The sequence below is a fragment of the Aedes aegypti genome, chromosome 1, assembly GCF_002204515.2.
Source record: "Aedes aegypti strain LVP_AGWG chromosome 1, AaegL5.0 Primary Assembly, whole genome shotgun sequence".
Classification (NCBI taxonomy): domain Eukaryota; kingdom Metazoa; phylum Arthropoda; class Insecta; order Diptera; family Culicidae; genus Aedes; species Aedes aegypti.
Window position 1 is genome coordinate 230647012 of NC_035107.1, and position 14840 is coordinate 230661851.

A 14840-nucleotide genomic window follows, 5' to 3' on the forward strand; every position below is an offset into this window, starting at 1 on the left:
TTCCAATGGATAATATGAGATCACATCAGGATTTCCTCAAAGAATTTCTTCAGAACTACTTCTACGGATATCATAAGGAATTTTCTTAGGGATTCTATCAGGAATTCTTTCAAGGGTTTTATCAGAAGAATTTCTAGGGATTACAGCACAAGTATCTCTAGGGATTCAATGAGGATTTTTTCTAGGGATTTTATCAGGAGTTTCTCCAGGGTTTCTATAAAAAGTTGCTGCAGAGATTCTACCTAGAATAACTACATGAATTCTGCCAAGAGTTTCCTTAAGATTTCCATGAAGAATTCAGGAATTACATCAGAAGTGCTTCTAAATGATTTCATCAGAAATTTTTCTAGGGATTTCATCAGAAATTCTTCTTTAAATTTCATTATGATTTTCCACAGGAATTCCATCAGAAGTTCTTTCATGGATTCTATTAGGAATATTTCTAAGATTTCCTTTTGAAATCCTCCTGGAATTCCAACATAAACACCCCACGTAACATTAGTAATTGAACAATGGTTTCTTTAAATGAAATATGCTTAAGAGCGATTTGTTCAGCTCTTATTCAGTAAAAACGTTTGTTGGGATTATTTGGGATTCCATCAGAATTTCTGTCAGGAATTCTATTAGAAATTCTTCTAAAAGTTTGAATTGGCATTGCTCTAGGGTTGTTCTGGGTTCTATCAGGCTATTTGCTACAGATTTTACCCGGAATTTATTACGATATTCTTCCAGGAGTTTTTCTAGGGAAATCTTCAAGAAATTCCTCTAGGAATTTATCAAGAGAGTCTTCCCAGAATTCTTCAAGGGATTCTTTCCGGAATTGATCAAGGGATGCCTCCCTAAATTCCTCAAAGATTTGATCTCGGAACTTCTTAAAGGGTTTCTCTCGGAATGTCTCCAAGAAATTTTGCGGATTATCAGGATTCCTCTATAGATTTTATCAGAGTTTTAATAAGGATTTCACCATCGGCAATCCTCAAGAGATTTCTTCCGAAATTTTTCATGGGAGTTTCGCGAAATTCATTAAATGGTTCGTCACAAAACTTCTTGAGGATTTAACTCTGGAATTCCTCCAGGATTTTTTCATAAAAATTCTTGCAGAATATCTTTAGGAATTCTTGGGGTTTATCAGGAATTCCTCCAGGGATTTCACCAGAAATTTCTCATAAAGATATCATCAGTAATTAGGGAATCTTCCAACATTTCCCACAGTAACTCTACTAGGAGTTTCTCGTGGGATTCAAAAAAAGAATTCCTACAGAGATTCCTTAAAAATTTTTTTCAGGAATTCCACCAGGAATTCCATCAAAAATTGCGCAAGAATTTGCTCTAAGGATTTCAACTAAAAATCCCCCACATAAATCATTCAGGGATTTCACCAGAAGTTCTTTCATGGATTTCATCTGGAATTAACCCGGGTAAATCTCTCATTAGGAAGATCTTCAAGTATTTCATCTGAATTTTCATAGGGATTCCACTAGAAATTCTTTTAAAAATTTCACTACTACTTATCCAGTGATATTACCGGGAGTTCAAAAATCCTCCAGAAGTTCTTCCAAAACATTCGAAAGAAAAAAAAAACATCCAAGGACTCCACCAAGATGTTCTCCAAGGATCCCATAACGAATTTCTCAAGGGATTCAAACAGAATTTCTTATAAAGATTCTACCAGTAATTCCTTCAAAGACTTCACCAATTTCTTTAAATATTTCACCAGTATTTTATCAAGAGAACCGTTTTTCATTCCCTCAGGAGTTCTTGCAGGATTAACACTGCGTATATCACCAGAGCTTCGCCATTATGACTACCAACCAGAGTTTTGTCACAGGTTCTACCAGACAAATGTTTTACTATGATTCTTCCTCTTAGAATGTTTTCAGGGTTATCAGAAAATCCTCCAGGGAAATAAACACAAAATATCTCAAGAGCCCACAAGATTTTTTTTCTGGGAAAATACCAATACTTCCGCGAACTATAAATGTTTTCTTTCTTTACTCTAGGTATTTCAAAAAGAAAGCTTCTGCAGAATTCCAAAAATATATTCATCCAGGGATTCCACTGATTTCACTATGAGGAAAATAACGAAGCATTTCTCTGAATTCCTCCATGTCGTATCCGTGAAATAGCTTGGAAGAGGTTTTGGAAAATATCTGGCAAAATCCATAGAGCAATTTTATGAGAAATCATCAGAGGAATAATCAAAGAATTCACTAAAGGTATTCCCAGAGGATTCCTTGAAGAAATTCCTTTGTATATCTCTAGAAAGACTTCTAAAGCAGGAGTTCCTAAAGAATTCTTAAAGGTAATTCTAAAAATCTTGCAAAAAATTAACGGATAAACTCTTTTAGGAATCCTCGGAGGAATTTCTGGTAGATTCTTGAAGTTATTCCTGAAAAATCCCAGGAAGAATGCCAGGGATACCAGAAAAAATCTTAGTACGAAACACTGGAGGAATTTATATAAGAATATATTGAAGATTCCTTAGAAGAATCCCTGTAGGATAGCCAGGGCAAACCTCTCAAACAATTGCAAGCAGAATCTATGAGGAAATTCCTGGATAAATCCCGTGGAGGAAGTTTTGGTAAATCCTTTTGCAGTATTACTTGTGGAATCGCTGGCTGAAGGCTTCCTGGTACTATCCTTTGAGTAATTTCTTTGTGGAGCTCATGAAGGAATTCCTTGATGAATCCTTGGAGAAATTCTAGGTAGAATCTTGGTAGAATTTCTGGATTAATTCTCCCCAGGTATTTCTGTAGGAACTTCTAGAGAAAATCGTGTGGGAATCTTCGAAGCAACTCCTGGAAGAATGTTTGAATTAATCGCGGAAGAGTTTTCTGGAGGAATTTGTGAAGGAATTCCTAGGGAAATCACTAGAAGAATCGATCACTGGAAGATTTTTGATAGGATGAATTCCTGGTAAAACTTTTGATTGAATCCCCGTTGAATTTCCTGAATCTCTTGAGAGAGAGCAATCTCTTTGAGAATTTTTTGCGGAATTCCTTATATAATATCCTGAATAAAAGAATCCTGAATGAATATGTGTTAATAATTTATGAACTTATGCTGGAGAAATTCTGAAATAAATCTTTGGAGAATTTTTGGTGGATTTTTTAAGGAAGCATTACTGAAGAAATCCCTAAGGGAGTTGTTTTTATAAATACCTGGAGAAAAATTACTAGTAAGAATCGCTGAAGAAATTCCTGGTAGAATATCTGATGCAACTCCTGTTTGAATTTAAGGTGGAATCTTCAGAGGAATTATTATTTATTTATTTGGTTTTACATCAATTATCTTGATAAAACCTCGCCAACAACATTTCGCCAATTCACTCGGTTCAAGGCCGCTTCTCTCCATCCTCGACTGCGACCCACGCTATCCAGGTCCTGGTGCACCTGGTAAATCCACCTAGCTCGTTGCACCCACGTCTTCTTGTTCCAACCGGGTTCGTAGCGAACACCATCTTTACAGGGTTGTTGTCCGGCATTCTTGCAACATACCCTGCCCAGCGTATCCTTCCAGCTTTAGCTACCTTCACGATACTGGGTTCGCCGTAGAGTTGAGCGAGCTCGTGGTTCATCCTTCGCATCCACACGCCGTTCTCCTGCATGCCGCCGAAGATCGTCCTAAGCACTCGGCGTTCGAAACCCACAAGAGCTTGCAAGTCCTCCTCGTACACGTCTCATGCCCATAGTGGACTACCGGTTTTATGAGCGTTTTGTACATCGTGCGGGGGTGAATCTCGTGAAAATCGTGCCTCGACTGTTAATTCCATCTCTCCGCATGAAACCTTCAAGCGCAATATTGAACAACAGGCACGAAAGTCCGTCGCCCTGTCGTAGTCCCCGCCGAGACTCGAACAAACAGGAGTGTTCGCCCGAGATTTTTAGACAGTTTTGCACACCGTCCATCGTTGCTCTAATCAGTCTTGTGAGCTTCCTGGGAAAGCTGTTCTTAAGAGAAAGTTCTGATGAAATCCCTGGGATTATTCCTGGTGATGAATATCTAGAGAAATCCCTGGACAAGCTTATCAAACAATTTGTGATGTGATTCCTGCGTAAAGCGTTATGGAATCCTTGTAACTAACTTCAAGAGGAATTTCTGGAGAAATCATTAAAGAAATGTTAACAACAAACTACTGAGGAATTCTTGGAAGCAGCCTAGGAGTAAGTCCTGAAGAATCACTGAAGAAATCATTTGAGTATTTTTTTTGGATTGATCGTGGAAGAAATCAGTGGAGAAAATCCTGATTATTTTGTAGAAGATCTCTGAAGTAAACTCTGGAAGAATACCAGGATGCCTGAGAGACTTTCCCCGGAGGAATTTCTGGTTGAATCTGTAGATAAATTTCTAGAGGAATTATTGATAAAATTTCTAGTAGAACCCCAGGAAGAATTTCTGGGGGATTCCCTAGTATAACCCATTGATTCCTGGAAAAACTTCGATGTAGAATCACTAGAGGAAACTACTTAAAAAAATCTAGATGGAATATTTGGAGAAATTCGCATGGGAATGGTGAATGTCGATGAATGTTCAGAATAATTCTCGACATGAACCCTTCATAATTTCAGAATTTCACCGGAATACTTCGTGCGAATTTGAACTGTAATTCCTGACTAGTAGCCATTTTTTCCGGTACTTAAATTTTGAAAGTTCTGCTCTTGCTTACTACGATTATTTCCCAAAAATAGTTGGAAAGTTGGTCAAACCGTCTGAGCGTCTGTGGGCTGCATCATACATCCGAAGAAGGTTTAGACTGTAAAATGATGATAGCATGTGCTCAGAGGTTATCGAGTTCAGTTCGACATTGCGATGATGCGTTTTACCTCGATGGTGTATTTTATACCAACTTCCCCCACACGTCGAAGCCAACTGAAAAACTACTTCCCACCAGCAGAGCAGAGAAGTATCACTAAAAACGACGACGGTCCCATACGCACTAGACTAGATCAATCGCATCGCGCAAACTGTCCGACAGCACAGAGATGCCAATGCTAACGTGGTGCCATACATCTGCACACCATTATAACTGGGAAAAGACGTAGCATCATTCATAGCCAGCATCGTCTGTCTTCTCGATGTGTGGTTAGATCCCTTTCCACTGACTGACAGCGAGAACGACTAGCGCTAGCAACAATCGTAAGCCGCTGGATGAAGGCGGTAGTCTCCAGGAGCCACTGATGCCACGCAATGCGAGCGATACTATCAGCACAGTTGTCTTTCGGAGCATCGCAGCGCAGCATCACGATGGTAGAAGTTGAAAATTATTTGAGCTTTCGACATCATGGGGCATATGGTGCTACAAACGGCATTCTCGGTAATAACAGAAATTTCCCACTCGTTACAGTTGTTGGCAAACATCCACTTTATACTATATGTGCGGACCGACTGAGCAAACCAAGCTATGAATACGCAAGGCCAGAATGAAATCTCAAAAGAGCTTTCTGACGAATTTGGTTTTGCGTTTGCTGCCGCAGCTTCGTACTAGTACGTATATGTTTGGTGCAAACTTTACGCAGCACCGGGGGTAAAACAGTTTCGAACAAGTAATTGTGGCACTTTTCTCCGTGTAATTTTCGTATGGCGTTTATTGCGAAACAGCTTAATGGCAGTGGTTTGTTGCAGCAATTATTGCACTTAGACATTGTTATTAGACTGAGCATCAGTGTAGTTTTCGAATCATTTGTCCTAGTTAAGGTGAGGCTGACTTCAATATTGTAGCTTATTGCAATTAACATGAACTAAAGCAATTAACTTGCAGTTTGTTCTATGTAATTTTCCATCAAATCAAATATTTCATTGCAATATTTGCTTTAATTCAGAGGTGCGAGAAGTGGGTCCTCTCTGTACTCTTACCCTCTTCTCTCGCACCTCTGAACTCAAGCAAATACATATTTAAACGATCGAATTTAAAGGATCAATTGACGTAATTTTTCATAACATTGAACTTAGTTTTGCTCAAACCACAAAGTCACCGTGGACTCAATTTTATATGAATGACATGGGCCAACAAATGTGTACTAGAGAGTTATTTGTGTAATATTTCCTAATGTGCTTACCACATACTCTCTTAATTCATCTCGTACAATATCTAATTTTTTACGAATAATAGACAATACGATAATTTAAGGATGTTTCCGAGGACGCTGCTGCAGTGCCGTCAGGATGCAATGTGATGCGGCATAATGTTCATCTTGTACATCCCTTGCCAAGACATCAATTTCATATGGCTTATTTCCTAATAAGCCTATTTTATTCAGCAAGCCCAGAGCTTGCTGATCTGAGAAATAGGCTATATGACAACCACAAGGATTAAGTCGAAATCTGGAAACGTAGCTCAATCTTAAGTGATTCCGACCCGAAGATTGGCAGCTTTTCGGATCAGCCGATCATGAGGCTTCTTGTAGTGGTGCCTAACGGGATTGTATCTTGACAGTACCGATGCTGCGATTATCACGAGGAGCTCTTACTAGCTTGTAAGTTTTAATGAAATGAACCGAATCAGTCGAAAGTAGTATGTTTTACACAATTTGAATAGCAGACTTTCGTATTCTTCGCCTTCTTTTGATCGACCAATCTGGGACATAAGGTATATAAAGTTGATGACTTGATTAGGGATTTACATATCTTTGAAAAATCATGGACGGACAATAAAGCATTATTTCAATAGTTTACAATAAATGAAAAAACACGAATGTTTTGAATTTGGAATTCGAAACCCAATACAAGCGTTAATATAAATGCTCTGCTCTATATGATATGACATTTGCAATGGATTTCTTCATTGAAACTAAGATAGATCTATAGATGCCTATTACAACTAGTCAAGAAATAGTTTAGTAAGCAGTATTTAAAATCTGTTGCAATTTTCCGTACTCGAGAATTTAGGAAGTGTTCCCTCATTATATGATAATTCAACAATGCTGTTAGGAATGTCAAACAATGCTGAGTACTATGATTACGGTCCGACGGCGCTGCAGCAGAGTCCGCAAGTAAATTCTTTAATTTCATGAGATTATGAAGGATAAATTATGTGAACCAAATCAAATTTTGTACAATACCGCTAGATTTAGATCATGATAAATAAGTCAGGAAATATTATTCAATAAACCCTTATAAACAACGTTTGTTGGCCCTGAAAAGGGCCGATTGAGCTTGTATGCTGTCACAGATGAATAGCACTACAGGATGTTATCAGTTGATTGCCTTGGTTAAACAGGGAAAGCCCAATGAAAGTGTATATGTGAGTAAGTTCTCTGTTTATACGACTAGCCAGCTGAATATTTCATGGGTGCACAACAGCAACAGGGTAGCGAATCACAGGGATTTAGTTGAAATCTGGAAACGTAGCTCAATCATGAAATCTTGAGTGATTTCACAAGCCATACGCTCGAAATGCAGCTACTCAGATGGCTCTGGTATTGGTGCCTAGCGGGCTTGTTTCTTGACTGCGCTACCGATGCTGAGTTTATCACGAGTCGAAATCTGGAAGTGCGTCTCAGCCAACCTAGAAATCTTGAGCGATTTCACAAACCAGATGCTGGATTGGCAGCTTGAAGATTAACAGCTCAGCAGGTTTCTAGCAGCGAGGTACTTCTCGCTAAGTAAGTTCGGAGGAGCTCTTACCAAATCGAAAGCGGAAATGGAATGAAACTTAATCCGACGAAGGGAGCATGTTTTATAACCTTAGAATAGCAGATGATGCTCCTCCCTTTTGTGCTCTTCGCGTTCTGATGGACCAATATGGGAAATGGGTATTTGCCAACAATGTGTTGGGCTCAGAGTTACTTGAAAATTGCGGATAATGCTAATGCGTGAGAAATTGGTCGAACATGAATTGTTGGAAGGGTTGCAACCAACTAAATATTCAATATGCACTATTGATAATCAATAGTTTTCTGCATTATGAGGGTCAATTTCTGATCCATGGGTGCCAACTTTATTACAATTTTTCAATGAGAATGTCTTTTCGAAGGCATTCTAAATATGTCGCAATTTAGTTACATGTGATAATTTGCCATAAAATATGGAACATCAACAATGCCAGGTCCTTCGCTATCGATGTCTGCTTGAGAAGCACGCCAAGACAGAGCAAGCTGACCTGTTGCCTGCTGAGATGCGATCCAAACGGAGAGTGAAAAGCAAATGACGTCAACTTTTCTCTATCACCCCTATCTATAGATTTGCTTGAAATCAACGTTCTCTTTTAAAACAGTTTTTAAACTATTTGGTCAGGTATGTGGGGTTCAGTAAGTAAACGACATGAGTCTTTGATGTCTTGTCTTTCGATTAAGGTGCTAATAAAGGAATTTCGTTAAGCCAACAAACAGATATAAACGGTTGAAATATTTCATGCCAACGTAACGCTCTTGGTTTTGAAATTCCAATTTCAATCCTGTATAGAGAAGAAATACGTAGTCCTACGTCAAAAGCAGTCATTTTTCATCGCTTGGTACTGTGAACGGTACGATTTAATATTCACTTCGATCAACTTCATGCGCGCTAGTGCGCTATGAAAAACGTGGTTGTCATTTAAATTATTTAAATGGTAGAAAACCTGCAATGTCCCAGACCTCTTATGTTTTTTCAACAACATTTAGGAAAGAGCAAACTAAACTTGTAATATGTGTTGAAGTTGGTACATTTTGCGATTTGTATACATGCCATCGATATTATGTTGCAATAGTACCTAAGCATTGCCAGATTATTGTTGCGTAATTACGTCAAAAGCGTTCGTGCTCCAAGCCATAGCCAGCAGCACCCAGCCACGCTCGTGCTGTGTACTTCAAGCGTGCCTTTGTTGGACTGCGTGTACTCAGTACACGATGCGACCAGCAAAGTGTTTGCTTGACTTTGCGAGAAGAAGCAACCTTACAATGAATCGTGAGAATGAACAGCGCGTGGATAAATGAATCCTACGAATGGAAGGGCTTCGCAAGCAACTTATCGGTGTGTTCATTTTACTTCTTCGGCATATCTGTTCGCTTTTTGCGATGCTCTTCGTGACGCAAAAATGAAAAATGAATTTTGGCGAATATTGGATCGCGAAGATGCGTAGATTATCGTTCGCGAAGAAGATCCGTTGCGATGGTCTTAGTACTAAATAGATCGATGATATCAAACCCATTACAGTTGGTGACCTAGTGTTCGTGGTTGACGAAGGTATGCGAATCAGCTGGACTCGTGGAAAGGTGGTGGAGGCAACGATGGCGGAGTTGGAAGAGTGGATGTGCAGACGGTCAATGGAGTTCTTCAACGACCTGTTACCAAAGTGCTTGACTTGGCAGTTGGCGGTATAGCTGAGAAAACCAAACAGAAATACGGGTCGAGGAATGTGGATGAGTAGACCCCACTGTATGCACTAGCACTGAAGAGACCTCCGAAACGTTTCTGCTGGCGGGAACTGGGTATTGATGACGCTGAATGGATGAATTTCGCTTGAGGTTGGCCAATTGTTGACGTTCCTGAATTTCTCGCTCTAGATTCTCCCTAGATCTTTCACCGATGTGGGATGGAGATACGTGCTAGTCGTTGTTGGTTGCGATGAAGGAAGATTCGGTACCGAATTCACGGTGTTTTGCATGGCGTGAGGTAGGCGTATTCCCTACTAAGCGATATTATTACGGTCGTACGGATCAGTTGCTGCTACGGACTTATTGGAAATGTCAGTCTGGGTAGAAACAATCGGAAACATACCACCACTTGGTACTTGGGTGTCCGGGGACTTGGCGTGTTCCGAATCCAGCTGCCATGGCCAAATGCTTGTTGTTTACCCAATTCTCTACCTCAACAAATATTGAAATACAGTAATATCTCGATTATATGACGGATCCATTTTTTTTGGTGTGATGTACCGAAACGTGATATAATGAAAATGTATTTTTCTACCATATAATATTCAGCTTTCTGTTGAAAAAATAGAGCGATTGACATGAAAAGCAAGCAAGAGGTGGGTCAAATTGATATAAGTGGATTCTTTGGGATTATATTTCAATGTAAAATGTATGAACTTCATACAATTATTGATGCGTGATAAAATCGAACAGAAAACCGTGCTAAAATCGAGAGTGATATAATGAAGCGATATTAAAACGAGCAGTGATAAAATCGAGAAACTACTGTAATTGAATGAGATTGAAATTGAAGCTCCGTTGCACCTTTAGTAGCGATATTCTACCTAAAGATAGCTTTTCCAAGAGTCACTATTTTTCCATTAAATTTAATAAAGGAAGCTTTTTAATCGATCGTAAACATTAGATTTATGAAAGATTTTTACAAGTAAGGTGTTCCTACATCTGGATTTTTTCTAGAAGAAATGTTTGAAAGAAATTCCACAAAATGAAGCTTGTTCAAACTGGAATGCAGAGATATTTTTAAATTCCTAAAACAATTTCCAAACGAAATCGGGGGTGGAAGGGGTATTATTTGGAAGAATTCTCGAAAGGATCCTTTATGAACCAGAGAGAAAGTCTGGTAGAACTTCTGAACAACACTTGGATGAATTACTCAAAGAATTGAAGAAAAAATTCACTGGAGTGAAATTTCTGAATAAAAGGGTTCCTGAAGGAAAGGGGCCTTCCTTAGCCGAGTGGTTAGAGCCCCGGCTACAGAGCAAAGCCATGCTGAAGGTGTCTGGGTTCAAATCCCGGTCGGTCCAGGATCTTTTCGTAATGGAAATTTCCTTGACTTCCCTGGGCATAGAGTATAATCGTATCTGCCACACGATATACGAATGCAAAAATGGCATAGAAAGCTCTCAGTTAATAACTGTGGAAGTGCTCATAAGAACACTAAGCTGAGAAGCAGGCTCTGTCTCAGTGGGGACGTTAATGTAAAGAAGAAGAAGAAGAAGGAAAGCCGGAAAAATCCTGGAGGAATTCTTTACGAAAAATTTACTCAGTTCTTCAGGAAGGAAGATTTTGAAAGAATTTTTCAAAGTGTCCTGTGTCTGATTTGAGAAATGTCCATCATAGTGGCATCGTTTTCATGTCCTTCATCATGTAATATTACATTTTTCAGTCATGATGTCAGTGTCATTCAGTCATGATGTGAATTACGTCCGCAGTATTTTTTGTTATTTTCAAGAGTGCAGAGTGTTTAAAGTTTTTTTCTCAAATTATCCTGGAATAAAATCCAGGGGTCTGAAATTCTAAATGAATTATCACGTGGACAGCCCCAGAGACTCCTCCAGGGGATCCTTTGAGGTTATCTCTACGAGGAATCCTCCTGAGATTTATTCAGCAATAATGTCAGGAATTTCTCCAGGGATTTCTCCAGAAAACTTTCTTCATGTGTTCCTCTAAACATTGGTCCTGTGATGGTTTCAGGCATTCATCCAGAGATTTCCTCACGTATTCCTTCTATGACTGCGGCAAGAATTTCTCTAGTGATTCTTCTAGAGATTTAACCAGATGGCGGATATCGAAGTTTATTGAAAAAAAAAAAATGAATCTCGTTGAAATGAACCTTCATTATAGTTAAAACAACTTTGTCAAAAATTTAACTTATAGATGCATACAATTTTCTTCATTGCTAGGTACCTTGTTACACATTTTTTTTTTTTTTTAAATAAATGTTATCGCTTCTTCCAACGAGAGTCAGATAAAGTTCACTTTCTCATCATGAATGGGGAAAATTCAAATAAATCATTTATTCCATTTTGATCTCATCAAGTTACTGAGAGACTTTTCAAAACGACCTCGAACATTTTTTTTGTGGTTATAAGTGAATAGTTTGTCTCTCTTCTCTTCACGATGTTCGAGAAAAAGTTCGCGATCCTTAAGAATTCCAGTAAAACGCGACAGTCTCTTTCCTTTTCGATTTAAGATGAAATCATGATTCCCCTAATAAATTCCCAGATCTCCTATATAAATTCTCCAATTTAGAAAACACTGTGCACGATTGGCAGCAACCTTTGCTTCTTTATTTGAATTAAAGACAAGCTTGGGCTAGAGACTATTCCGATGAGGTGCATGCAAAATGTGTGAAAAGCATCGAACTGATAACTCATTTTAATTAAATTTCCACCATTATTCATTTCTCCAAAGGAAAAAAAACACACATTCTTCAGATACGCCCTCCTTTACATTTTTGCCACATTGAGCTAGAGTCCTAAATCCCACTTTTTGGAAGGAATTCAAGAACTCATTAAAATGCCCACCTACGATTCAAACTTCCCTTGATTTTTTCCCGAAGTTTATAAGCGGTGAGCTAACATGTTTTAAATAATAGAAAAAGTTCTAAAAGATAACAATTCATCAAACCCACGGAACTGCTCAAAAGATGTCTCTCTTTGGCATCTTCATAGAACTGTTGTAAAGTATAACCGAAATTCTCAATACAAGCCACCCAGATGCCGTTTACAACGCCGACAACCGAGAACATCTTTTTCGACCCCACCCAAGGTGATCTTCTTAGGAAAACAACAGTTAAGTAATTATCTAACAACTGACGACTTCAGCGGCACACAGTTTCTATCTTTTCAGGTCGGTAAACCTCACCCCCTCCCCGACCCTGGATAGAGGATGTACCATTTTGCAGTCGCAACAAAATAGAGGCGTTCTGTTTGATGAAATTTCGTCAAAGCAAATAAAAACCAAATCAGCATGACGTGCGGCCCTCACTGGTTGGAAGACGCCTCACGAACTCAAGAACTGAGGGTATGCGATATGCATTTTTATTATGTCGATTCGAAAAAAAATCATAGATGGAATCTTCAGCATTGATTAATAACGAAGTTTTATTTTGTTCCGGGGAGTTAATTTTTACAAATTTATTTGAAGAAAGTTCAAATTTTACAAATTTATTTGAAGAAAGTTCAAATTTTACAAATTTATTTGAAGAAAGCATGCGCATAAAAATATTTTCACATCTGACTTACCTGAGTTACCTCAGGGAAGTCGAAAATGATTAGGATTATAGTTTTCTCTAGCACAGAACACCTAGATGTAAGAAATGAATCTAATGTTCAAAATTATACTTATACAGGAATTAAAAAATTCTAAATATCGCATACCCTCACTCAAGACCGACCCATTTGGCTACGCTGCCAACGATGGAATCTGGCCAATTTTGGCCCCTGCTGAGTCGGGTCGAAAATAAGTGAGCTCTCGGAACGGAAGAAAGCAAACTGACCTTCGTCAGCGCACTTTGTGTTGGCAGATGAAATTATCTCCGGCTTGTGTCTTCTGGAAAACATCGACTCCGTCCAGGCTCAGAATTATCGGAACAGGGAATGTGCTAAGTAGGGTGCAGCTTATTTTTTCGAAAGCCCTCAAAATCAAAAGTTTGTGTGCTTCAAATTTAAGCCAAAAATATTGAGAAGCAAACCTCTTGCAGGTGAATTTTTAAGTAATAATTTAAGTTAAATTTAACTTTTTTTAAAATTTCAAATGAAGATTTTTTCAGATCCTTCATAGATTTTTTTTAATTGGTCCAGAGGTGTAAATTGATCTCAGGATTCGAGCCTTATACTCCCGATTCTGTTTTTGCACGGGGGATGCGTACCGTACAAAAAAAAAAAAGATGTCAGTTCAAAGTTTCAAAAACCGTGCAAAAAAGAAACACCATTTCTCAGCGTTTCATGCAAAAATAAGGTTTTGGCGAAAGAAAATGCATGGAAACTTTTTTTTTACACGGCCGTGTAAAAAAATTCGTGTAAAAACAGAATCGAGTGTACTCAGTTTTGATGAACATGGCGGGGCAACGTGCGATGGGACTTTTCGTTTACACTCTAAATTCAGAGTTTAGCATTTATTATTGATCAATAACGGCGTCAGCCAAGTCCTTACACTCAGTTGGGATGGGGTATGGATGTTAGTGAGTAATGAATGTTGCTTCTGGAGACCGAGAATACCTCTGTGCCTCCACAGTTATCACGAGAAAAATGTTGATAAGTGAGTGAGGAAAAAGATTTGGTAGACACCTTTGGTCGGTAAAGCAATCCATGAATGAAGTGAAAGAGTACGACACTTACCTTAAACTTGTCTTGAATTTTTGTCTCGCGGTGTAAAAATATTAGTAGAAGATTAAGTATTTAGATATATTGTACATATATTTCAATCATATGAAACATTTATAAGGATTTATGTCAACACTTGTAGTGACGAACCATCCACAGTTTGTTTGGAATGTACATAAACGTTGTCACGATCAACGAGCTCAACAGTTGGCAATCCATCCTCGACTGGACACAAATATCTTTTTGCACTCGCATAACGCGAACCAAACGCGATTGATCTTGATTCCGTTGCTCTACAGGAGCATAAAACGGAATTAGAAAACCTAAGACCCTTGGATTACCACACACTATTACTGATGTGTGGTATGAGCTGAAAAATTAAAAAAAAAATGTTATAAAATCAACAAAATTAGGTTTCACAATATTCGCCGCACCCTAGCATAGAGGCATAGAATTAAATGCTCAAATCGGGTCACTCCGTTCCAGGCTTTATTCTGTGATTGAGTCAACTGAAACATGCATTATACTCAGCTCAGCCTTTCATCGCCAGGATTAGTAGCGGAGGTTTTGTCTCCCATTCATTCGGAATGAAATGAGCATTTTGTGTCCCACTGAATTTGTTTCGTAGTCCCCCTCGTATGTTATTATCCCGGAAAAGCTAAAAACAGAAGTTGAACCTTTTCCCAAATTCATAATTAAAACTGTGTAGCATTAAAGTGGGTTTCGAACACCAGAAGCCAAGCTGAAGTAGTTTTATTTTTTCTAGGTCAACCCAAATAATAATGGCTCTTGAAAAAGACATTTCTCATAATGAATTTTACTCACATCATAAAACAATATCCAACAAAGCCGGGGCAAAAATGTGTATCACAGCCAGTGGACA